Source organism: Glossina fuscipes, unplaced genomic scaffold (genome assembly GCF_014805625.2).
Source record: "Glossina fuscipes isolate IAEA_lab_2018 unplaced genomic scaffold, Yale_Gfus_2 2, whole genome shotgun sequence".
In the NCBI taxonomy this organism is placed as follows: Eukaryota; Metazoa; Arthropoda; class Insecta; order Diptera; family Glossinidae; genus Glossina; species Glossina fuscipes.
In genome coordinates this window covers 83296-109727 of record NW_023998416.1, presented here as the reverse complement: position 1 = coordinate 109727, position 26432 = coordinate 83296, and the positions used below count along the sequence as shown (strand labels likewise).

The 26432-nt window shown below is 32.3% G+C and overlaps 1 long non-coding RNA gene across 1 annotated transcript in view; it reads right to left on the bottom strand.

Moving 5' to 3' along the window:
- Window positions 1-23876, bottom strand: part of LOC119634212 — a 195893-nt gene extending 172017 nt beyond the window's left edge. Inside the window, exon 1 of the long non-coding RNA XR_005246935.1 lies at window positions 23377-23876. This is a non-coding gene — a long non-coding RNA (uncharacterized LOC119634212). The remainder of the gene's footprint in view (window positions 1-23376) is intronic.
- Window positions 23877-26432: the final 2556 nt, after the last annotated feature.

Genomic DNA, 26432 nt, shown 5'->3' with positions numbered 1-26432 from the left:
GCCTTGAAAACATGACAGGTAAACTCTAACAAGTTGGTGACTGAAATTTTTCTTTTAGAGTTAACAAATTTAAAGAAGAATTTAGGATTAGCAAATCTCAGATCAGTAGAGTTTACTTTGGTTGTAGCTATAGCGGGCTCTCACTCGGGCACACACTCACTAGACTGCTACCACTTCCCCATCTCATATTCTTCCTTGACTTTTTTCTGACTGTCACCGTGACCGTGTTAAACGGAGAGGTGATACCATTGAGTGATTAGAAATATTAAATAGAAAAAAAAAACAAATTTAGGCCCGATTTTTTTGCATTTATTCTTTTCAGATTTTATATCAACTAGGCGAAGCCCGTCCTCTAATTGCTGAGCCGTACATGTTTCAACACTAACCGTCAATTCTTTTTCTTTCAATAACTCAGCCGTTCATCATTATAACTTTACGAGCACTAGTGCTATTTTATAAGCGTTATAATCGCTCTATTTAATCCTCGTTTTGCAGTACTACTGCGCCAAGTGTAAGCATACGTCTTATTTAATTAACCCTTTGCCATATATTGGCAAAACTGTCTAACTATTATTTACTAAGGAGTCTTATATAGTTTTTTTAATCAACCTTTCAATATGCCTCTAAAATATTATGTAAAAACAACATTAGTTCTTAATTGCTATCAATTCGATTCGGTATAAAAGAATGTTCACTCGAAGACTTGAGAATTTAATGTGTAATATATTTCAGAAAAATTAAATTGTATTTTCTATATATATGCTATTCTCCCCTCCCTTTGTGACCACAAGTTTATTTTAAAATTAAAAAGAAAAATATGATTTATTTCATATTTTATTTTTATAAAACAAGAAAAAAAAAAAACAAAAAAAAAAAACAGAAAGAAAACGTAAGAATAACATACGTTGTTTATGCTTTTGTTTTGGTAAACAGATGACAGTTGAAAATATTAAGAGTAATTACTGTCACATGACAACTGTCAGCAAATACAAAATGCACTGTAATGATATATGAAAGCCGTTTCAAGGCGGATACAAGAAAAAAAAAAGAAAAACTGAAAAATAAAAGTCTTACAAAAGTCTTTACTTCACCATAAATGCAAGTTTAACTTACAGCGTAAGTAATTTAAATAGTGTAAAACTGTATGCGTGATTATTTATCACGCACTCTTTTGTTGCACTTAAAAAAGTTGCTGGTTGTCTGGCTTTTATTAAATGAGAAAAAAAAAAAAAAAATAATAATAATAATAATAATAAATAACACAACAAAAAAAGAGAAGAAAAAGAAAAATATTCAAGGTTCTAGCGTTAAGCATTAAGGAAGAAAAATTCATGACGCAGTGCAATGAGTCTGCGATAGTTACGTGCCCGAGTTAACATCACTGTCATCATCAGGAATGACAGGGGGACACATTAGCAAACGTTAGCCGGATTTTGATGCCTCAACGCAGCACTTAACACCCTTAACGAATCACATTTGCGTTGCACGTAAAAGAAAAAATCATCAGAGAGAGAGAGAGAGAGAGAGAGAGTGAGAGAGAGAGATTAACGATAAATTTGAAAATGCTTTCAACAAATATCGGCAGTTTTAAGGAAAACTTTATGTTACCGAATCACTTTAATTATTTTTCATTTTCTCTGGAGAATGTTTCATCTTTATACTTTATGGGTGGTATATACATTTTGTCAAAACGTTTGCAACACCTAGAGGAAGCTTTTGATCAGCATCAAATTCTAAACTGATTTAAGCTTGTCCGTCCGTCCATCCGTCCATCCGTATGTCTGCTTGTGGCAAACATTCTTTTGGTCGCTCAAAGAAAAGTATCTGCTTCAAATTTGGCAAAAAATTGCAAGTTCTTGCGTGCAGGTTGGTATTGAAATTGGGCCCAATCCGGTCAAACAATACGCCCACAGTACAAAAATAATATATATTTGGTTTCTCTGTAGCATTTGTACAAAAGTCGAAAAAATCAATCACCTCCTAAAATTACCGATCGTTGAAGATTATTCTTTTCTAAAAGTGTTTGCAGCACCTGTAGAAACACTATAAAGTCTACACATTATATGAACCGTTCTAGACATGTTTAATATAAGTTCGCCTTTCTATCTATCTACTAATTGCTGAGGCAAACGTATTTCTGGAGGTATTTGTTTTAGACAAAGGATCTAAATATCCACTTTTAGTCTACAAAAATCGAATAAATCAGCTCACCCAACACTTTTCCTTTTTTAGCCTTTTTTAGAATGATGGCTGTGATGGGTATAAATGATTCGGTCGCAGCCGAACATAATTTTCATACTTGTTTACTTTGTGTTTTTTTTTTTGATGTTTTGCAATTCATTGACAATTTTTTTTTTGAAGTCTTGAAAGACCCGCTTGGGCAAAGAAGCAACAATTGCTACAGAATTGAGTTGAAATTAAAAAAATTTTTTATGTTTTTTCATTTTTTTTTTTCAATTTCTTCAAATTTATTTGATTGCTTTTCCGAGTTCATTCTGAGTTTTCTAGGTTAAGATGAAACACAAAAAAAAAAACAACAACAACAAAGTGTTTTCATTCGCTTAAGATCGAATTGTTTGATACCGAACAGCTGCGAGAAATATATTTGGCAACATAGCCGCTTTGGCTGTTTTAGAAGGATCGAACCTAATTAGAGGGTTAAAGAAAGATAGTTGACCATATGCGTTACTATAAATATAATTTCGATAATTTCATTAATAGCAGGAAGTGATAAATAATTCCATAGTAAAGGGAATATAATTACTTATCATACCGTGCATCACTTGTGTTACAAGGGTACACTAAGTCTGTCCACATTTAAGGCACATCTAGAGAGACTTGACATAGATTCACTTTCTATTCTGTTGATTTGAATTTGTCTGCCCCTCTGTCTGTTTTGTCTTCCTTTGCTTAAATTACTGGCCGTATATTTTGAAATTCGAGAAAGAACACTGTTTCGGATCAGACCATTTTTTCGATTAATTTCCGTATAACGCCTCATTTTGAAATGTCGCTATATGAATAGCTGGTATCATGCAGGATGTTTAATGTTTTCAATTTCTTTACTCTTACGCTATTGCTTTTCTTAATTTCTTAAAAACCTCACCATCTAGTGGCGTAAGTAATGTAAATTATGTCGATTATGATTTTTGTACATTTGCGGATACATTTATAACCAATGCCTATGAGTAGATATTAAATAAGTGCATGTATTTTTAATCCTCTCAAAATATTTGAACTTAGTTCATATAGTGCATAAAAATGATTTCTCTTCAATTTCATTATTGATATATCAATCGTCAATCAATAAGTTCTAGTACGAGTAATATATAAATGTTATCGTCATACTATGTTAGGTGTATACCGGTTGGTAGAGCATCTTCCTCAAACCAAATAAGTAAACTTTGTCTAAGAGAAAGATATTTTCATTCTTAAGCGGCGTTTAGTCACTAGTTATTTAGTCTCTAGCTTCATGGTAAATTGTGTTAGTTCCACTTATTTTGCCTCGAATTTAAGTTACTCAGAAAATCCATATTCGTTGATTTACTTCACTCTATCACTAGCGTTAAATTTATTTAATTTAAATGAAAGCATTCCTTTTTTCCCCCAAGTCAAGCACTCAGTTTGAAGTATCTAAACGTTGAAAAAGAAAATTATGTTCATCTTAGTTCTTTATAGTTTTCGCATAAAATTTCATACTTAATTTTTCTCTCTTTAAGTGGTAAGCAGGAGAGAAAAAGAAAAATAAAAATAAAAGTTATCTTTGAGGCTTTTCGTGTTGCTTATTGAAGTTTAACTTTAAATATAAAAAAAAAAAATTGATATTTTTCCACTTATCATAAAATCCTCGCATTCTAGAATCTATTTATTCTAAGAGATGGTTATATATGCTAAGAAAACTTTTGACTGTTGCTTTCTGTACGTTCTCTGATATCTTCATTTATATACATAATAATGAGAAGTGCTTACATCGTCGTCAGCTGATAACAGCAGTTATCAAAAGCCTCATCAAAAAATATTAGCAATATTTTACATTTAAAAACACTCAATAGATATAACCAATGCCACTTTATATTAGTCACGCTCAAGTTCCTTAAAACATTTAATCGCAACGGTCTTTATTAGCTTAGCTCTACCTACGTAGAGCTAGACGTAAACGTGAGCCTCAGTTTCACTCTACATAATATTTGTAGCTTTATGTCTCTAGGTTTTAAAAGGGACTATAGAGAAAGTTAGAGATAGAAGGCATATCGATTGGCAGCTGTGGCTTTTTTCTTTCCTTATATCGTACTACGATATGCGTTTATTCGAATTGCTTATCAAATACATGTGAAATATTGTGCTTATTTAATGCTTGGTTTAAAACTCACGTAACACAATCGATTATAAAAGAAGACAATCTCACACACATTAAGAAGATACATTAAGAATGTTTATGGTTTTTAAATACCTCAACGCCTACATTCATGTTCTTGAAATATCTATCTCTGAGCAATGGGAATACATATATATATATATATATATTCGAAACGTTGTACGCATAATGCTTGGGTAGCAGCTGTGGTGTATGTTTATTACTATTTGCTTGATGTTATGCCTTTTCGTATTCGAGTTCAGTATCTCATTGGAATTTATAACAGTACTATCATCGTTTACTATTGAGGTGTATTCATGTTTATAAAAATTTTTTCGTTTTAATTATTTTTAAGCTGATTTTTAATTTGCTCGTTTTTACGACTAAAATGAAGAGGCACAATTTTCACACAAACACACAGTTATCTCTGTGATAATGAAATTTTATACAGGTATTTTTATCATCACCAACACATTTATTGCTGCAGGTTTGCAGCGATTCATGATTAATAAAAAAAACTATTTGGATTTCCATTTCAATGCTAAAAACTATACAGTGCGCTTTTCTCTTGCCATTTATTGATTATGTTAATGATGTCGTTTTTGTTAGTTGCCACTCATAACACAACATTCCTTTGGTACCTTTCGTTAATTCATACCGTTTTTGTTTATTTTATTGGAATTTTATTTCAATCCGTATATACATATGTTTCATTTGTAATTCCCCGCATTGTTGACCTATATTAAATGCTATAGAAAAGAGCAAAGAATTGACATTAGTCATATGTTGATAACTATCGACTCAGTTTCCCCATCTATGCGCATATGTACTGTGATGGCTATGGTTATGCACTTTCGCCCTTGCATGGATTTATGATTGCATTTAGTATGAATGTGTATCGCCGACATGGTCAGTACCCAAAACCGAACTATTTAAACAGTCGTTCATGTGGTCGTGTTCACTAATTATCGGTTGGCCTGTGTAAAGAAAATTCTGTTATTTATTTATTACAACTTTTGATTGTTTCATTATTGCGCTTAACATTATTTTTCATTTCAAATAGATTTTAAATGGATTTGGTTAACATTGCCTGAGGATCTATTGTTGTTGACATTTGCAACCTCTACATATAAATAAAGTCTTTGTTAATTTGAAAGTATTGGTGTAATCAAATTCGTAATACATACGTTCACGATAACATTGAAAGCATATCGATCATATCAGGAAATGTATTAGTTGATATGAGCTAATGGTTATGAGCAAGATTTATTGTTTACTGTAGAATATGCGCTAAAACGAATGCTTCTACCAAATCTTGACTGCACCATGTCGGTAAAATATCCATTACATCCAACCATCAAAGTATGGATGCATTATCAGATTTTTATGCCCTTGCGTTTTTATACCCAATTTCTGCAACACTTACAAGCAGCCGTCAACGACACAATAAATTATGTACAATCAATCAAATTCTGAATCGTTTTAACTACGTCCGTCCGTCCGTCGACTCGCGTGTATCATTTTCGTGGCCACAAAAATAAAGCTCGATCGATTAGTCGGTGGTATTGAAAGTGGATCAAGTCGCTCGAAGCATATGCGTACAGTGGCACTTAAACGGAGAACATCTTTTCCAAAAGGGAAAAAATTTGTTTTTTTTTTCATTACTTGCAGATCATAGCATGTATGGTCGACATTATAGTAGGCCATAAAGTGCATACATTCTTCTCCTATGTCTAAAAAAAATTGTCTTAAGCTCTTCAGGGTGTTGCGTACATCTTAATGTAAACTTAATATATCCATAGTTGATGAAGGGTATAATGAAGTGTACAATAATCACAGTTCAGGTATTACAGTCAACAAATTAATACAATCAATGAAATGATTGCAGCAGCTTAGAAAAAGATAAGATGATTAAAATAAATCAATAAAGTGCTTTGCTTTGCTCTGCTTTGTAGATTAACTTTTTTTAGCATTCATAGCATTTTAATATATTGTACATAAATCTACAATAGATTTTATAAGTTAGTACAATAGAAATGTAGAAAAAGTTCAATATGCATGGTAGAGTCAATACAATGGTACCGCAACAATGAAACGCTTACAAGCTCTATAAATGGATGTTGATCCCCAGAGAATTCTAATTGTAATTTATTTATTGCTTCCTACGGCTTACAATTGCCGTCGCTCTTGGTTTTAACAAGGAAACAACTCAACTCCAAGAATGGCACTTGTTTAGAAAGCAGTGGAATAAAATTACAAAATTCTCTTTTAAATGGCGGGATTCATAAACCTTGAGTTCAAGCCCTGAGAACAGATTCTTCAAGTTGACTTCCTTTTCCTTTCTTTTCTTTTCTTTTTTTTTCTTTTCTTTTCTTTACATTTTTTTCCCTTTCTTTTGTTTTATTTTCTTTTGTTGTCTTTTGTTTCCGTTTCTTTCCTTTTCTTTATTTTACTTTTCTTTTCTCTGATTTTTTTCTCTTTTTTCTCTGTTCCTATTTTCTAATTTTCCCCCTTCTCTTTCTCTCTCGTAAGCAATACTCGATGAAAATACCTCTCACAAGTTGAAACATTGCGAAGTTTAATGTCTTCTGAAAACGCCAAGTAAAAAGGCAAAAAGCTCTTTCCAGCACAAAAAGGAACAGAGAAATATTGAAAATTAAATTAAAACAATTACAACAATGCCAGAGGAATAAAGAAAGAAAGACTTTTTCTTTACCCCAAGCAATGCCGGATAAGCAAAGATGAGTTACAGACTTCATTTCGTAAGCGAAGAAAACAACACAATTTGAAAATGTCTACAAAATACAAAAAAAAAAAAAAAAAAACAACAAATGTCTAATATACTCATTTGCAAGAAATGAACTCAAAATGACCTCAAAATCCATCTACCAAGAAAAAAAAGAGAGGGAAAGGAAACAATGGCAGAGTTGGAAGAAATAGTAGAATACCATCAGAGTGAGGAATTTGCGATATTCGAATATTGTTGGGTATTGTTTTGTGCTTACGGCAAATAAGCAAAGGACTTAACACACTTATTTATCCATATGCACGCACACAATAGATTGAACTATATAAAGTTTAAGGACTTGGCAGTAAGTGCTTGCCTGCGTTAGTACATAATTATTGAACTTTCTCGCACAAATGAACTGAAGGCATTTTGCCGTGCAAACAGTATAAATTATAACTGAGAACACACTTTTTTAAATATACATACTACATATGCATGTATGCACGTAATATAAAGTGAAAAAAAAAAGACTCGACATATTAAGAATTTATATGCATTGTTTTATATATACAAAAGTTTTATATGAGCACTATAGGAAAAACTTTTACCACAACTTTCGTTTGACTTTTGCTAGGATTTTAAACATCGTCAAAATAAGAACAATGACAAATACAGGCTGGTAAACTTTTTACGTATTATATAAATATATTTATGTACTCACTTGCACATGCAAAAAAAGAGAGTTGCGCGAAAAGAAAATATCTCTGTAATGCAAACGAACGATTGGTTGTAAACAAACACTGCCATATAAAAGAGTGATTTGTTTTTTTTGTTTTTTTGTTTTTTGAAAGAAAAAATGAAAACTTGGAAAAAAAATACAAGTTTAGTTTTGATCGAATATTGTAATGCCTACCATGTGCTTATAGAACATGAGAATAAATTCAAAATTATTTGCGAAAAAATTCCATATAAGAGTGAGTATTCTATTATATAATTATAATATAAATACAAGTGCAGAATATGCATAAAGGCCTCTATGCGTAGATCTCTAAGTAAAATCGTATAAATTTCAAGCATCAAATATTTAGTAGCTTTGTGAAATGTGAATAAAGATTTTACTACCTTCAATGCCGATAATCCTCTGAAGGCGGTCGTTGTCGAGTGAAGCGTTGAGTTGATCATTACTGCTTAAATTTGGTTGGTCACACTGCTACTTTCTTGGAAGTGAAAATTTCTTCTAACAAATTTCGTAAACTACTTCCTGTGCGCTCTGCCCCTTACGGTATTCGCTTCCGTCAGCGTGTATACGTTTTCATTGATTCAGGATACGCTTTTGTATTTTTGCAAAGAACATGATACACTGAAAGCACATGCTTGTAGTGCGATGGCTGAAACATAAATACACTTCATATACTTGAGGCATATCAATGAATACTTTCTTAAATTATTGCAATAAATTTCAGTATTCATTTAAAGTATTGCACTTCACACGGTCAACGGATGGTCAAAACGAAAAATAACTGTGAAAGAAAACTCCTTATATTACGCACTTAAGCTAAAATGCTGAAAGAATAAACCTAAAGAGCGTTATTCTTAGCTCATGCGAAAGTAGATGTTATTGAAAAATTGGAGTATATCTCGAATGAGTGAGCGAGAGCCTCAAAACTTTGTTTGGACCGCACGCAAAGAAAGGCTCATGGGTGACTCTTGAGCATCAGCGTAATCAATGGGCTGCGTTGCGCTTACGTACAGATACATTCCGGACAAGTTTCTACAGAGATGAAAGAGATGTGTTCACCAGTTAAACCCTCCAAGAGGCCCACACCTCTGTTCCAGCGTTCTCACCCGCTCGTCTTGAAATTACTCGCACTGCTCGCTCTTGAAACAACATTCTTGCCGTACTTGATGTTTCCATTTTCAGTCGAACGTTCATTTCACTTTTCCTATAAGCCTTGCTGATCAGCACCATGCCCACACATATAGGGGACATCGAATAATGGCCGGTCATACAAAAAAAAAAAAAAACGATTTTTGACTTTTTTGACAAAAGTCGTAAAAACATAGTTTTAAGCAGAAACGAGTTTTTGAACGAAAAATTGAAAATCAATTCATTTTTTCAACAAAGATTTCAATTCGTGATCGTGAGATAAGCGAGCACAGAGAGAGGGAAAGAGATTTGTTTGTCGACGTATATCACGCCTATTGTGACGATGGAAGATCTGAGCAAAATTTGTATCCGCAAAAACCGAAAAAAGTCACATATACGATAGAGAAAAAAGAAAATATCTATAACAACATCTATAAAAGTCCATCCGGAAATGTACATAGAAGTATTATAGTTAGATGAATGCAATACGTTCTACATACTATGCCAGCACTTTCGTAGTAAGAATGCATTTTATGTTCATTTGATAGCTCTTTGAGGTTGCGGTGTTTTTTTTATCTATCTATACTCACTAAAAAGCCCCAAACAGACTCTTAGCAGCATGTTCGCTTCATTGTTATCTAGAAAAAGTTATAAAATCAATGTATTATCGCTGTATTGCCTTTACCGTTATTTTCCTGGTTAGCAGTTTATTTCGGTTTACTGTCAAAAACTTGAGTTTCATTTGTTTCTTTTGTCTTTCTCGATTTTCTCGTTTTTGCGCTTTTGGCGCATTCACGAGTATGTATTTGTTTTCCGGTTTGTTTACGTGCATACGACGAAACTTAATTTTAACCTTAACATTCAACATTTGGTTTCCGTTTTTCTTGTTTCTTTCACTTTTCTACCAAAAAGTTTTCAGTTTTGTGCAAAGTGCAAGTTTTTGCATTCATTGGTTATAACAATACCTACATGCTGTTGAACTTGGCTTAACATGTTAAAGAATTTTCGAGCTCAAACATTCATTAGTTTTACTTTCCATCAGTCAGTTACACATGCTTCTCTTCCTTGCGATAGAAAATAATTACACTTAATAGGGAAACGAAAGAAAACCGAAAATTCCCTGCCAATGATTTTTGCTTCCAATTAGAGCAAATAATCGGTAAGGGAAGGAAAAGTTAAACAAAAATTTCAATTAAAACCTTTGTTAGAAACCAAAACTTTGTCAATTATTATGGTAACGTATGGTAATGTATTTGAACATTAAATCCGTTACACAATGTTTACAGTTGAAGAATATTCTAAGAGACAGAAAGGTAAGTAGGATAGGTGAGGCTAAGATATGGTAGAATATCACAAAATATGATAGTTTATGATAATGGATATGATAAACCGCACGATGGATGAAATGCAATAAAGTAGGAGAAGATTGAATAACACAAGCGTCAAATGGGCAAATCGGACAGAAAAAGGTTGACTATAATGACATAAATTAAAACAAGATAGGACAGGACAGGATGAAATAGAGGAAAGGATAAAATGTACTATGATAGGGTATATTAGGATAAGATATTTAATTTCATATGTGACATGGTAGAATACAATAAGACATAATGAGATGAGATGGTATTTGTTAGATAATGATATGCGAGAGAGGAATTTAGTACGAAACGCTGGTTTAGAATTGAGCAAAAATACTTGCCATATCGTTGGATAGAATAGGATACGAAACATTAGAGAATAGCGGGGGATGAATTATGATGAAATTGATTTGAGCGTGTGAAACAATGTGAAATTATAGAAGGTAAGAAAATTTTAAAATTTAAACGTCGAGTATCATGAAATATAATGGGATCGTTATATATCGAACCATATCGCTTGCAGCAACCTCTCTTACTGATAATCTCAACCACTTACTGATAATCGATGAATAATATACATGGAAAACTGAGACGCCTATCTTTTTTTAATCCATCGGTCCTGCTCCTTACGAATTTTTGGTTAGATCTTTTCTAGAAAGTCAAGCGTCATTTTCACTTGGGTTACAGTGCATTATCTTCTTTCGGCCGATTACCGAATAATTTTCTAACTATACCGCGATGTTGTTCGTACAGCGGGTGTATACAGAGAATACAATCTCCTCTTTCTTTATACTTTCGAACATAGCTGGCGTTGGTAGCGGGTCAGAGAAATGACTTCAACTGACTTACTTCGAATGCGAACATCTTCCCTTGTTTCATTCCAGTTCTCATTACATAGGCACTTCAATATCAACTAATGATTAACTAATGAAGAAAAGTTAATAATACGTAAAAATTGTTGAAATTGCGCTAAATAAGTATAAGACCCTTACAGCTTAACGTGGGACCAAAACGAATTCGGAACTTTGGCCGTCACTGACGTATACCGTAAAATTTCTCCTTTGTATTGACGCTTTATTATCATTTCTATGTCTAATAAATTGAATCTTTACAGAAGCAATTCTAGCTACGGTCCACTAGGGCCATATTTGCCTGCATACGACAATAGGTTATCACGTAGTTCCTCATCTTTAGCTGAGACACGCAGGTTTACCGTACACAGTAATTGCCTGCCTTTGCAGCATGAAGTCTTCTCTCTTTAACACGAGCTGCACAATATTACTATGATCAGTTGCCAAGTTGTAGACTCTTAGTTGAATGCTAATAAGCCGTAAGTGAACTTCTGGGTTGGGCGTATGCGTGTTTTCGCCCTTATTTACTGATTTATACATAAATGCTTATAGTTTCAAGGCGCTCTTCGTTTTCTTCTATCTTTAGTTACAATGTCGTAGTTTAAGCCTTTAATCTTAACTGTCACTTAATTCAACTCAATCTACATTGTCGCTGAATTTTATACGTGCAAATAAATAATGCCAGGTCATCATCTAAAGTGTTATCTAAGTGGAAGCGTAGGTATTTCTTAACAAGTGCCCTATTGCGAAAAAGAACAATAAGGTCTTCATGTATTACTAAAAAGATTAAGGAAATATCAAAATATTAGTTAGAAGAAAAAATATTCAACTAACGCTATTTCAAAATTACATAATTTAAACACCGAGAAGTTGTTTGATTTCTCGCCAGTGCAAATTTGACCTAAATTAATCTAATTGTGTTTATTTGCAGGACTTGAATGCTGTCCAATTTTTGGAGTACATTTGTAAATGTGTTATGTTAGCATTCTACTCAAAGGATTTTTTTTTCTAAAATTTGCTTTTGAATCTTCATTACTCGAAAGTTAAAGGGCTTTATAGACAATAAACTTTTTTGCTTTTCAGAAACCAAAACGCATTTAGCAAGAACTGCTTGTAATACAAAAAACCTTTTGCTCTTTTAACAGGCAAATTTATGTAAAGGTAAGCCATGCAAACAAAAAAAGAAAAAAAGCACACACACACACACACATGCACAACATAATTAAACATTTTTGTGTTTGTAAGCCTTTCTAATCGTATGCTTCAAAGTGTAATTACTGCTCATTAAGTTGTCTTGAACATGCGGTTGGATGGATCATGCACAACCGAAATTGTAAAAAGGAAAAAAAAAGTAGCGGAAAACTTGTATCGATACACAGCGAATATGAAATACCTGTTAGCGAAGTTATAAAGCAACTAAGTAGATTTATTTCTAATACGAATATAGTTTCTTCGCCAATGATACCAATGCTCTGATATTAAAGCATTAGTGTAATAAATCGCGTGATTTAATAGGGGCAGGAGATGTTAATAGCAAATTAATCGATTTTATTTGATTGCATTAATGGGTTTTATTGCATACATTGAATTTTACACCGAGAAGTCAATAGACGATCAAGTGTGCGAAGCGCTTTAAATCGATTTGATATCTTTCTAAAACTTATTTGGGAGTGTTACACAAGCGATGATAACATAAGTATACTTATCTATTAGATTTTTTGATGGTGGATGTTAAGAGAAGCAGAACCAAAACAGCCGCTTGTAAACATTTATTATCCGGGCGAAGGTTTGGAAAATGTTAAACATGAATTTTGCTTAAGCTTTTTATGTTTTGTTGGTTTTTCCTTCATTTTACGAGGTTTTTTTTTTTTTTTTTTGAGTTTCTTTTGCAAAGATAATGTAAGAGAAATTTTTTATATATTCTGATATTCTAGTCATTTTTATTTATATAAAATACCAAGCAAGTGATTAATGGCGAAATTTTGCTCTTTTTATTTTTACATCCTAATGCAAAATGGAGTCAAGTTGAAAGCTTTAATGCTCAGGAAAAACCCGAAGAGATGTTTATTTTTGCTTAAATAACTTATAAAGTTCGTTCTTAAAGGTATTCATTAAATTTTTATATAATCATAGCAAGAATAATATATTGTGATAGGTAAAAAATGTTAAGTGAAAATAATTAAAATTGAAGGCAATGCTAAAAGGCTTGAAAATAAGAAAATGATTATCAAGCTGGCAAACAACAGCTATAGCAAATAAGTAAACGTGCTTTTTTTTTTTGCTGTTTTGAAGTACCTTAGCCAAAAAGAAAAAAGAAAAACGCAACGGTTCGTACATACGAAGGAGTAGGAAGCGTAATACGATTTCCGGTAAGTGTCATTGACACTTTGATGACAAAACAACAAAGCCAACAACAAAAACAACAATAACAACAACAACAACAACGACAACTATAGCAGTATCAACATCAACACTGTAACAATAACATGAGAGAAAAAATAACAACAACAAGAACAAAAGCATTTTTCTGTAAAGAGAGATGCAATAGCGTCACCAGCAACAACCAAACCATTATCCCAAGATGTGAACAGTAAAATTTTCCTACTTTGTGTGTACATTGTTAGTAAACGAACAAACTGCAGAGAAAAAAGAAAAAAAAGCAAATAAACATACACACACATATTCGCAGACAAAGTACAATGTTGGCAAAAAAAATAGTACTTGTAGCACTTGTACCAAGAAAAAAAAACAAAAAAAAAAAAACAAAAATAAAAAAGAAATCGCAGGAAAAAATAATAATAGAAAAACTGGTACAAAAATGTTCGAAAAGCATAAATGAAAAAGAAAAAATCACCAACGCTCACTCTAATGGAATGACATTAGCTGTCATGTTTTGAAGCACTACAGCATACATAGTCATCCAAATACAAGCAACATACAAAACATGCGAAGAATGTTGGCAATGTTAGCGTTAAAAATCACCAAAAATGATAAACAACCATAACAAGCAGCCATTAAGATCAGTCAATGGCTAAGCGAAAAGCCATTTGGCATCAGTAATAGTAAAGGAGAAAAACAACAAACAAAAATGAAAAAAAATGATGAAAAAATTTTTGCAAATTGAAAGCATAAACTATATACATAATGTTGATAAAGCACGAATTTTCTTTTATTCTTACTAAACTAACATTTCAAGACACCCGATCAGGTTGCATCTGGAAGGTCTAACTTTATATATGAGAATTTCAATGCGCAGCTATGCGAAATCCCCACAACGATCGACCAACATGAAGTGAAGTTTACAATATTTAGAAATTGTTTCAATCACCTGGCTTTTCAGGGTGGATGCCTCAAAGATTCACTTGAAAATTTATAAAAATAGCGTCATTTCATATTCTAGAAATTGTTCTCTATCTATGCATTGCAGTCTTAGTTTGAGGAATTCAAAGTGAAAAATTCATCCTTTAGCATTTCAAACTTCCAAACAAAGCTGAACTTATTTGCTTTCAATGACTAAGCACTCAGGGAATGCCGCCTGTATGCGCGGCAAGATGACGGCCTGAAAGAAGTGAGGAAAGAGAAGGGGATAGGAAGATGGTCGCACACTAGTGCATGTGCATATAATTGCGCTATAAGTGCTGTACCTTTACCGATTGGGCTTTGAACCTGCGAACATTGACCTATTTCTGATTTACCTGCTTATTAAGGCGGATCGAGGGATTATAATGCTACTTTCTGGGAAACGCAATTTTTTAAGTAAAAATTCCTCGATAAAATCCAATGGTTTTTGCAATGTCCAAAATATGACGAATGTCAAATATTTACAATAACCACAATGTCAAATATTTACAATAACCACAATGTAACGTTTTTCTCTTTAATATCAGATAAAGAGATTACAAATTTCGTGTGCAAGAGTGATTGTCGTGCGCGGATAGCAATTGGTTTCCATAATTCCGCCTTCGTCTCGTTGAAAGGTGAATTTTATTAAGCGTAAGTTATTTAAAAACAGCACGGCGAGGCAGTGTCTTTCGCATAGGGATTTCCCTTGGCCGTACCATTAAAGTGCGTCAGTCGGTTGATTTCACAGTTCAATTGCAGGAGCATAATGCATGATCCTTAATGAAACGGACAATATATTTTCTTTAAATGTCGATAAAAGTCGACTTTAGTAAAAAGAAGAAGGCTGCTTTCTCAAATAAATCTGTAAAAAAATTCGAAGTTAACTGGTTGAAAGTTGAGGAGCTTTAAGGGTACTATAGCTAACTCGAATAATGAACAACTTCAAGAACAATGCGAATAATATTTAAAGTGATGACATTTGAAATAGTAATTTGCCTCGAAAAATCGGATTTTTCATCTATATATAAGAAATTTGATCCATCTCAAAACCTTTGGGTTTCATTTTTAAGTAGTCAAGGAATCTTTAATGTGGAAAAAAAATGTGGGAAAACATTTGCAAGGTAGTATTACCCTTTAAGCATGAGTATGCAAACAGTGCTGATTATTTGTTGACGCCCTCTTATAGTTTCGAGTGATATTAGCTTCAATCGACTAAATAATGGCCAACAAGAATGGCTGAAGACGTTGGATTTCCAAGATAAATTATGGTCAACATAGTTTTCTCTATGAATCATTATAAAGAGAAGTGGCATAATTCCGTCTTTGCTTTACACTGTTATGTTTTTAATCATACATCCTATGAAGCACTATTTTGGCTTTCTGATGTTAATGATTTTCAATTTGGAGTAAGTCTGTTTGCCATAATCGTAATTGAAAGGACCCCTTCATTGCCATTATTATTAATTGTCTCAAACCTAATGTATACCGGCCTTGCGCAACTACTTCTTCAAAGTAAAGGAACTATTTGTCTAATAAACTGATGGTAAATTTCATTTCCTCCATCGTTTAGCGGAGTTTTAGATATCGTTCACAAGCAGCATTGATTGATTGTTTAGGGTAAGATAAGAGTACATTGTTTTGCGTAAATTATGTTTAATAACGTGTGTGGGTGTTTGGCTCATGTAGGGTATGCCAAAAATTTACGCAAGATTTGAATTTGCCGCTCTTTGTGAGGTAAAGTGTTGGCTAACGCTAACAAAAGAACAATTTGATAACTGACAGTTGACCGTTAGTAAAAATTGGAGCTTTAAACGAGAGAGCAACGCGTTTTCATTGTTGAGCAATATTTCAGAAACAAGGAAAATTTGATCTTACTTCTTCGAAAATGAGGCTGATCAAGCAATCACTGCTACCGATGCTCGATATTGCGCTAGGATAGCCCAGTGCTTGCTTGGTTCATATTGCTGGGAGCGATATGTTTGTTTCAACAAGATAGCATCATTTGCCACATATACGCGGTAAAACAATTCAATCACTGCTTGAGACCTGCCCTGGTTGTGTACTTTCACATTTTGGTGATCAAAATTTCGATAATAGAGCCAGCAAAACCGTGGACGCCATTTGCCTCGTGTGCTATTCCACACATAACCCCATCTTATATACATTATGGTTCAGTAAAAAAATAATAATTGCAAAAAAAATGGATGGGAGGCCCTATATAAAAGAAAAAAACGATTAGATAGTACAAATGCAATGCAAACATGCATTGCAGCGCAAAAATGCTGGGACTTGTTACCTTCATGAAGAAGGGAAAGTAAAAGGGGAAAGATATTCCGAAGCCGAAAATGTTAAATCAAACTTGATCATACATTCTTTGAAAAATTGACGCAAGAAAATTTATTATTGCTTATCAAGATTTCTTATAATATTCCCCTTACACTTACATAAATTTATCAAGGAGCATAAACGGTATACTTGATCAAGAAGTTAAAAGACTTTATATTTAGGTTAATTACTGATGTTAACAGTCCGCTTATAATGTAAGGGGGGAAAAATCTTCCACGTCATACTTTGACATTTGTAAGGTTAACTTTACACATCCTTGTCATTATAAACAGCTAAGTAATAATATTCTACCTTTTACTGGATCTCAGTATCTTCAATTTTGCTTGTAATTACGTCAACACTTCAAATTTTTTGATAGAAATTTTAAGACGAGGAAAATGAGAGAAAAAAAGTAATCGGAGTAAAAGTTTTCAAAGGAAATGTTTTTGTTGTTTTTTTTTTGTTTTTTTTTTTACTGCTCTTCCACATTTAATTGTTCTTACACTTGTAACGTCGAAGCAATTCTTTAAACGCGAAGTTTCATCATATAGGAGTTTTTAATGATTATTTTTGAACTTTCGCTAAACTATTAAACTTGCGTTATGTTGATTTGTGGTAACTATGTAATCAATGTTACTTAAAAGTTTCTCTCTAGGGCGTTCATCATCAAACTTTTAGAGCTTTCCTCCTTTTTTTTTTTTTTTTTTTTTTTTTTTTGTTTTGTTTTCGTTTTTTATGGCTGCTGTTGTTTTGGTTTTTACCTTTTCACCTAAAATATGTCGCTGCTAACTTCAACGTTATACAATATTAATCAAGAATTACCGCCTCCATAACTAGGGCGAATGCCGTTAAGTGTTGTGTTTTGAAGTGTGCAAACAAAAATGGTAAAAGCAAAAAAAGTAACAAGTACCAAAAGTAAAGACAGACGAAAGGAGAGAAAGAATGAGACGAGAAACAAGAAAACCTAAAAAACAACTCAAACACTAGCATGAGTTTAACAATTTCATTAAACTTTATTTACGAGGTCTGTTAAATTTTATTTCCATCTCTTCTATTATATGCTTGATGATATACACCGAGTAAAAATCGTTGCTTATAAAGCCTCCGTAAAGTATTTAAGTATATTTCCAGATATTTCATTCATTTTTGTGTCTCTCTTTTTTCTTTTCATGAAATATTAAGGCGAACATAAGCAAAAAAAATGCATGAAACAAAAAAAAAAAAATGAAAAACATTTTCAAACTTTCTTCTTTATTCCTCTTTCGGTTGGATTTCTAAGTATAAAGGCTACTTTTCGGTTTAAATGTACATGTGGATGAATATGTAGATATGTATGCATGTATATATGTATGTATGTATGTATGTATGCATATATGTATGTATGTATATACGCATAGAGAAAGCTTTGTATACTTTACTGTTGTTTTAAGTTTATTTCATTTTGCGTTCTACTAAAACATTTTCTTTTTTTTTGTTATTTTCCTAAGCCGAAATGGCAACGGAGTGCGTTCAACTAAGGCGTTCATCATTTTTCGGGCCTTCACATTCTACTCTTCTCTCGAAAGAGAAAAATAAACTTACTTTTCCAGATGATAAAGAACTCTTAACTATACCTGAATATCTATTCGATATACGAGTCTTCCAAGTTCTAGTTAATATATATTTTGTCATCACTTCGATATTTAACGAATGTAATCAAGGCTGCTTCAACGAAAATGCATTGTGTGGTGTTGAATGATTTCAGCCACTCCTAGACTGGCCCAAGCCGCGTGGTATACAATCTGTTCGTGAATCTCGTCGTCAATCTGTTTTATTTTTCATTAATTATAGTGAAAGAACCGTTAGTTAATATTTTGCCCACTCTCTAATCAAATTCCCTTTGTAATGCAATAAATGAACCATGGTAAAAACGTGTTTGGTAATTTATGCTACAAAGTCCATTGCAAGCATTTTTTTTTAAGCCTTTGCACCCCTATGCCGACTATGTGTCGATGTTAGATTTCTGACAAAAGCGACATAGAGTCGACGTTGTCTTATTTGAAGTGATTTATTCAGGAGTTATTGCGGGGTGGGGCATTACGTTTTCAAAGGATTAACGATGATGTTCCAATCTCAGTTTTTACGTTTTTTGATAGACAGATGAATACTTTTTACCTTTCCCTGTAGTTTTTCAAAAAAATCTCCCCTGCAGACCAGTCTTACGCGTAATTCTATAATTACGCATAGAAATCTTTATGTTTCATTTGTTCGGAGCTTAACTAGTTTACGAATCTTGTTCTTATATATGACACATTCACATTTTCTGCGAAAAATATACACACTTCAGACACTTGCGATGTTACTCTTTCCCGAAAGGAATTGTACAATCATTGTAGAAATTTATAAAGTAAGCGATACTCATCGCTGTTAACATTTTTCATGTTCGTTTTCTCTTTTTAAAAGCCGACAACAAATGAGTCGTCGTAACAAATGTGAAAAGGTTCGGCATGAACGCGAAGTCCTCTTTCTCGAGCTTAATAAAGTCAGTGGTTAGTTATCGTTACGAGTTTTTTCTATTTAATTTCATATTTTCTTTTTTATTTCTTTATTAATTTTATTTGTCGGCCACAAATAAATTCTAAACATTTTCTCCACAATATGATTGTTTCTATTTAATAAATATTTGGCCAATTTCAATATAAAATTGTAGCATCAGTTAGAGTGGATATCTCTCTGAACTGAAAGATAAGTTTATCTAACTTTCAAATCGATTTTTAACTGAAAACAGTTTTAGAAAATATAGAGAGATTAATATACAATTACAGGTCTAATGTATGGGTCTAGCGAGAATTTATTATATTTTGAGCGATTGCTACTAACAATTCAGAAGCAAACGATCTATTTTTCATAGTACATTGCAAGCATCTTTGAAGAAACCTCGTTTCTGACAGTGTTTCAAATCAGTTTAATCTTTTGGTCTTTGAAACCTTTTATTACCACTTTCTTTTTTCTTTTTTTTTAATAGAAACAGGCGAACGGGGTCATTATAGGAACTAGGAAAAATGGTAGTAAATATCTTCTTAATATTTCCCTCAAAAAGGTTCAGAGAATCCATTAAGGATTTATTTTCTCCTTATTTTCATCTTAGATTACATTCATGATGATTTTCCTTTGCAGCGGCTATAAAATAGTATAAAAATTTTTAAAAATGTATTTAACAACAAAAAATAATGTTTCAAATTTTGAATGAGATTTTTTTAATTTTCTTTAATAATTTTTTTTTTCTTTTTCCTTTTTTTTTGCATCTTACGAGGCCCGTGAATTATGGGGCGGTATCAATGCACCATGGCCTACAAAATGTTCTTCTTTTTTTTGTTTTATTTTTCTTAGGCAAATTTCAACGAAACTTTTTCCAAAAGATTTATTTAAGTCAAAAGTTTTTCTTTTTCTATTTTTGCTTCGTCAGCATCGGGAGAATGAAAAGCAAAAAACTGTTTAGTCTACTTTTGCTTCTTTTTCCTGAAGTGAAGAATTAAATTTCAAGAATTTTTTGGCCTATAAAATGCATTATATAATCGAGATATTAATTTATTTCTAAGAATTAAAAACACAGTCACGTTAGGGCAAATCATGTTTATGTATATAACGTATCGTGAATATAAATTGAAATTACCGCCTGTGTAGAGGATAGGGGCTGCAAGCACTGTGTAGGAGTTGCTCCTGAAATTTTATTAAAGTTTTGATGGAGTTCATAGAGAGTATTTTTGCAACTCATTTTTAAATTGTATGCTGATAGAAAATTTCTCTCTTTTGGATAATTTAGTCAATAATTCAATTCTATCTTTTATATAACATTATCAGCGAATTTCATAGCTTTCTTCTGTCCTGCTGTTTTTCAATGCTGCTGCTTTCTCCATCAGTTTTCATCCCTTATGAATATATTTTTAGTTATCGTATGTTTTAATGTCATTTGTGCTTGACACTCATAGATATTTGTTTACGTGAAAGGGTATTTTAAGTTTATGGTGAGAGGGTATATTAAATTTTTTGCATATGTATGCAACAATTCAGAGTCAGTTGAGATCGGCCTACCTTTTACTACACTAATCGATTCAGAATCACTCTTTGAAACATGTTCTGAATCGATTTCAGTTAATCCGTACATATACCCGTCTGTCAGTCTAGCTTTGCTGTGTGCAATCTATAGCTTACAATTTCTAAGATCGTGTGTACCGACATATATTGGGCCAAAGACTAATGCTATTGAAAATAGTTCCAGTCGGAGCATTTTTTCGGACATTTCCCATTCGACGTCTCATTTCGAAAAGTTGTAGAGAGACTGCGATGTGATATAATGGTGGGTTCTAACTCACTGCAATGTTCCTCAGCATTTAACAATGTACATGCTGTCGTTCATTATGAATAATAAATAAAAGCGACGAACTGCAAGTAGCGTTTCGAATTGTTTGCTACTTTTTGCAAGTTTTTTCGTAAAAGTCAAGAAGCTTTTGTTTTTTGCGATGAAGCCAATTGTCATGTCACTTTTTCTGATCATTTCTTTCTATATTTAAAATCAATTCCACCTTTTTTTTTGTGTCTTTTGCTTTTTGCATTTACAAAAGGAAGTCAGAAAACGCCAAATGAAGGGTTGGTAAGTTTGGTTTATTAACTTGACATGACACTTTGATTACTCAAATAAATAAAGTCGACGTATGATGGCCAATATAATTAGAGAAAGGAATAGGTATCATGGTCTGTTCTTTCTCAAGCACGCACTTTTTAAAAGTAGTTTGTAATACTATAACAAAAATATATTATTATACGATATTATAGGATAAGACTAGCTTGCAGAATGCTCATTTTACTTTTAAACGAGGCAAGCCCCATTTGTACGTTCTAATAGGTGGCAAATTCCCACAATCGCGTGCTGTTTAACTTCCAGCTCTTAGGTATAAAATCAGTCAAGTTATTCAGAATGTAACGAAGGTAAGTTAATATTATCGACACTAAAGATAGTTGAATGCGATGATTATTATTAGATTTTGGATCGAATCTAACAAAAAAAAAAAAAGAAAAAGGAAGCATTCAATCGATTAAGGCCCCTCTTTCACTAATGATTGTTTGTCGTAAAGTAAGTAGGGAAATCAACTTTACTGAGTGTCCAATGAAATTTTTTACATTTTTGCAGCGATTTCCAGGTTACTGTATAAATCAACAAAATTTCTCACAAAAATCGCAGAGTTTAAAAAAAGAAGAATCAGGTAAGAACATTATAATTCGTCAAGGCCAACCACTAAATTATACTTTCTCTTCATATAAGAACTTGCTGTCCACGGTAACCCTTATGAATGTTAGCGTCCTAAACAACAGACATAGATGGTCCAAAGTTCCTATTGTTATTTTTTTCGTTATCTTACTACTATGGACAAATATTCATCATAAAATGTTAAAAATGATAAAAGCATGCTAGTCATGAGAATTTTATATGGATTGGGGTCCAAGAAATAGACCCATTTGGTTCAAACTTGGTCTTTGTCATTTTTAATACAACTATCATGAACAAATATTTTCATCATAAGACGTTAACAGTTAAGCCTTCTGGGTATATTAGGGTCTACATTTGCTGAGAATCCCTATATGCGGTGGTCTCCGCAAAACAAACCTAAATCATTAAAACCCAAGTTCATTAAAACTGATTTAATGAAATCTTGAAAATTAAACCTTTTTACCATAAGAAGATTTCGGTTTGATAGGCACGGTTATATAGGAAAGGGTTCAAAAGCTTACTCCAGCCGAATCAAATTTTTCAGAACGGCGAATAAACGCAGAAAGTTTTTTGGAAAAATTTTGAAAACTGCATTTTTTTTGCCCTTATAATGAGGCTGTACATAAGGAGTGGAAAGAGTGCACCGATATGAACCATTTTCGTCCTTGACTCAAAACATATCAGTGTAGCTAATTTCATCAAAATGCTTTAAATATAACTGTCTATAGGTTGAGTGCAAGAATACAAGGCGGATAGACTGGCCAACGGGTTTGTCTTGACTCACCTTTTTTACGCTATTCGCTCGATAAATCGGTTGTGTCCGACACAGATCCCAGCTCGATCTTCCGTAATAATGTGTTCCATGATCGGTTTCTTGGTCAACAAATTCACACAATATTTAAAAAATCGGAGAAGCACTAATGACGTTTATGATACGACATTTGACGTAGATATTTATTATAGTGCAATCAATTTAGAAAAATATATCCCTAACATTCGATATAGCCGTGCATTTTAACTTGGTCTTTAAATTGGTCTTAGTATTTGGGCACAGTATAATGTCTATGGATAGCTCTAACGTATATCTCTAATGTTTTCTACTTGCATTATACACTTTTGATGTCTTGAAATGAATAAAAATGAGTAAAGCATTTATATTTAATGTCTTGCCTATGTGCAGCGAACTCTAATCTATTTTCTCATTAACTTGGTAATAATCATTTATTATTTCTATTTTTATTTATATCGATAATCGTACATGACGTGCATTACCGCATTATGTTTTATATGATTGAAACTCACTTACCATTAGTGATGAAGTCCTTTATTCCAATATTTTTTTATTATTTGTGTTCAGTAGTCATTTAGTTGATAATGTATAAATATATATATATACATGTATATTTATGTATAGATATTAATTTTTCATGTGTGTCTAAGCGTACCACTGCGATATAATTATCACGCAATATATTCTATATGTAGGTGCCTTAGATTCATGCGATGGGTAGGCGGTTATCCAACACAATTGTTAGATAGGTTGTGTTAATCTTTCTATATATGCTCTATTTATTTAAGAGATTTTATGCCTACGCATTTATATATATGTATTTATAACATAAATGCAATATTTTGATGACTAAACATTAGAGCTTTTTTCTTTTGTTGTGTTGTTGTTGTGTTGTTTTTGTGTTGGTTTTCCATAAAGCCGTAGGCTTAATTATTTTTCACGCATACATGTATATACTTGAATACGTAATTCTTTTTTGCTTTTAATATACTATCTATATATGTATATATATATATATATATATATTTATATATTTATATATTATGTCGTATTATTATTTAAATGGAAATATTGAAATAATATGTTGTGCTTTTCTGGGTCAATCGCATGGAATATTGATGAAGAAAAATTATTATTACCCAATATTTAAAGCTTTTTTAAATACATATTTTTTTTTTTTTTTTTTTTTTTGCTTTATTGACTTTTTTTGTAAAAATGAATTAATTTGAAAAATTCATAAATTTTGATTCAATATGTACTTTACCTTATATATAATATAATAATATTTATTATTTTGCTATAATTTATATTATTTAAAATTATTTTTCACATCAGTTGGACTTTTGTAGCATTAAAATTTTTGATAAGATTTTTATCCTTTTTCCTTTTTTTTTTTTTTATTTTAATTGGTTTTTAATATTTTAAAATTTTAAACAAAATTTCTTTGCTCTATTGGGTTTTAGCACATTTCCTTTATACTGCCTTCTTGTTATTTAAAGATTTAATTAACTTTTGATTTTGTTTTCGCATGAAATTAATTCTCTTTCGTTAGCTCATGAAAATTTAATTTGAAATTTTTATAAATTGAATTGTGTATTTTTTTAAAAACATATTATTTATCCTGTTTTTATTCATAAAAAATTTCACTTAATTGGATCTGTATGCCTGTTTGTTTTTTTTTTTTTTTTTTTTTTATGTTAATTCAATTTATTGTGTACGTTAAAAAGTTATTTATATTATAGCAGTTTAACAATAATTTTAATGACTGAGGTTGAGACCTGTATACTGATGCAAAGGAAGAGAGAGACAGAGAGAGAGAGAGAGAGAGAGAGAGAGAGAGAGAAAGGGAGAATAATTAAATTAATAAGATGACTTTTTTGTTTGGCTTTTTATAAAATATTAATAAAGACTTCTTTTCTTTTTTTTCTTCACGTAATTGTGAGCGTAACGAATAAATTAATGTAGTACTAATGGGCGGCAGATGATGGTGAATGATAACCCCCTAGATATTGATTTTAAATGTGACAGAAGTCAACTTGCATTTTCTCACCTTGAAAAGTAAGTGATAAAAAAAATTCTATGAAATTAATTACTAATAACAAGTTTATATTAAGCCCGAAATGAAAAAAGCGGCATCGCCTTCTGATGTGCAACTGGTCAGAGGAGAAAAACGTGGATAAAAGTGAATTTCAGAAGTAATTTCAATTATTTCATTCCACATTGCACACACAGTCGTAGTTTGGTGTTATGACCGGTCACAACTAATCATAAGAAAAATCCATATTTTTTCTTGTTGCTGAGTTTTTGAGTTCTTAGAATAGACAGTCGGCCTAAACCTAATTGAATTGAATTCACCAGCGGCTACCAAATAAGGATCAGATTGATTCCATCAAGTACTGCTCACAACTAGCGAAATTAATTGATACTTTGATCAAATCGATCGAACCAGCGATCGAAAAGGTACTGTCGGTTCACTTTTAGTGATGAGAAAGACATTTTCGAGAAACGATGGCAAGGGCTAACTTAAATATTCAGTAGGCATAAACTTAATTGAATTGGATGGGTTAGTGGCTGCCAAATAAGGAAGTGATTGTTTCCATCAAGAACTGTTGACCAAAAAGAGACCCGTTGATAATTGCCATCACAAAACGGCGATTAAAATAAGTATTCATGTAGATCATGATGACAACGAAGTGCATTTGAAGCTCAGGCTGGAGAATCCATATAATCTGTCCGGTCGACAGGCAGACCATTTCTTCTTTTTTAAGGAAAAGACAAATTATAAAACAATTTCTTCTACTAATTTATGTTTCCGACAGTGTTGACTGCCACACTCTCATATATTGCGATTAAATATAAATTTGCGATTAAATTCAAATATCTAATGAACTTATCCGGCTTCATTCCTAATCAAGTGTGATTTTCCTCGCCTTCTGTAGAAGATCTTTTCGTATCCATTGCGAAAAGACCAGATTGCGAGTGGAATGTCACTTCGAAGATATTGTATAAAATGTATATTTTGGAACCGTTTTAGTTGAATCTATCTGCCGCTTCATCCGGTGTGGAAAGTCTGAAGACCAAAAAAATTTGAACAAGACGCGTAGAGGGAGTAGTATAAGTATTTGTGTTCGCTCGTGGTATGCTCACTTATTAGATATGAAAGCAAGTTAATAACTCGCGAATGTGGCACAAGCCCAGAATTTGGTACAGTTATTAAAAAGGGTCATCTAAAAGTTTACCGCAAAATCGTTGCGAGTCTGAAGGCCGCAGGAATAGTTTTCTATTGTTAAGACATATATATATATATGTATACACGCGCAGATAATCACCGCCAAGATCTTTATTACTTCATCAAGAGGATCGAATATTCGTAAAAGTTTCCTCAGGATTTCAAAAATCTGTCTTCAGTCTAAACCTATGCATATCTACATTTACTTGCAATACAAATAAAATATAAAGAGAGCAAAATGTGAAAAAAATTGAGAAAAAAAAGCTTCTTTCTAATGGCTTTCACCTAATTTTAGTACAACATTTTATATTTTTCGCTCATTGAGCTCTTTTTAGCCATCCAA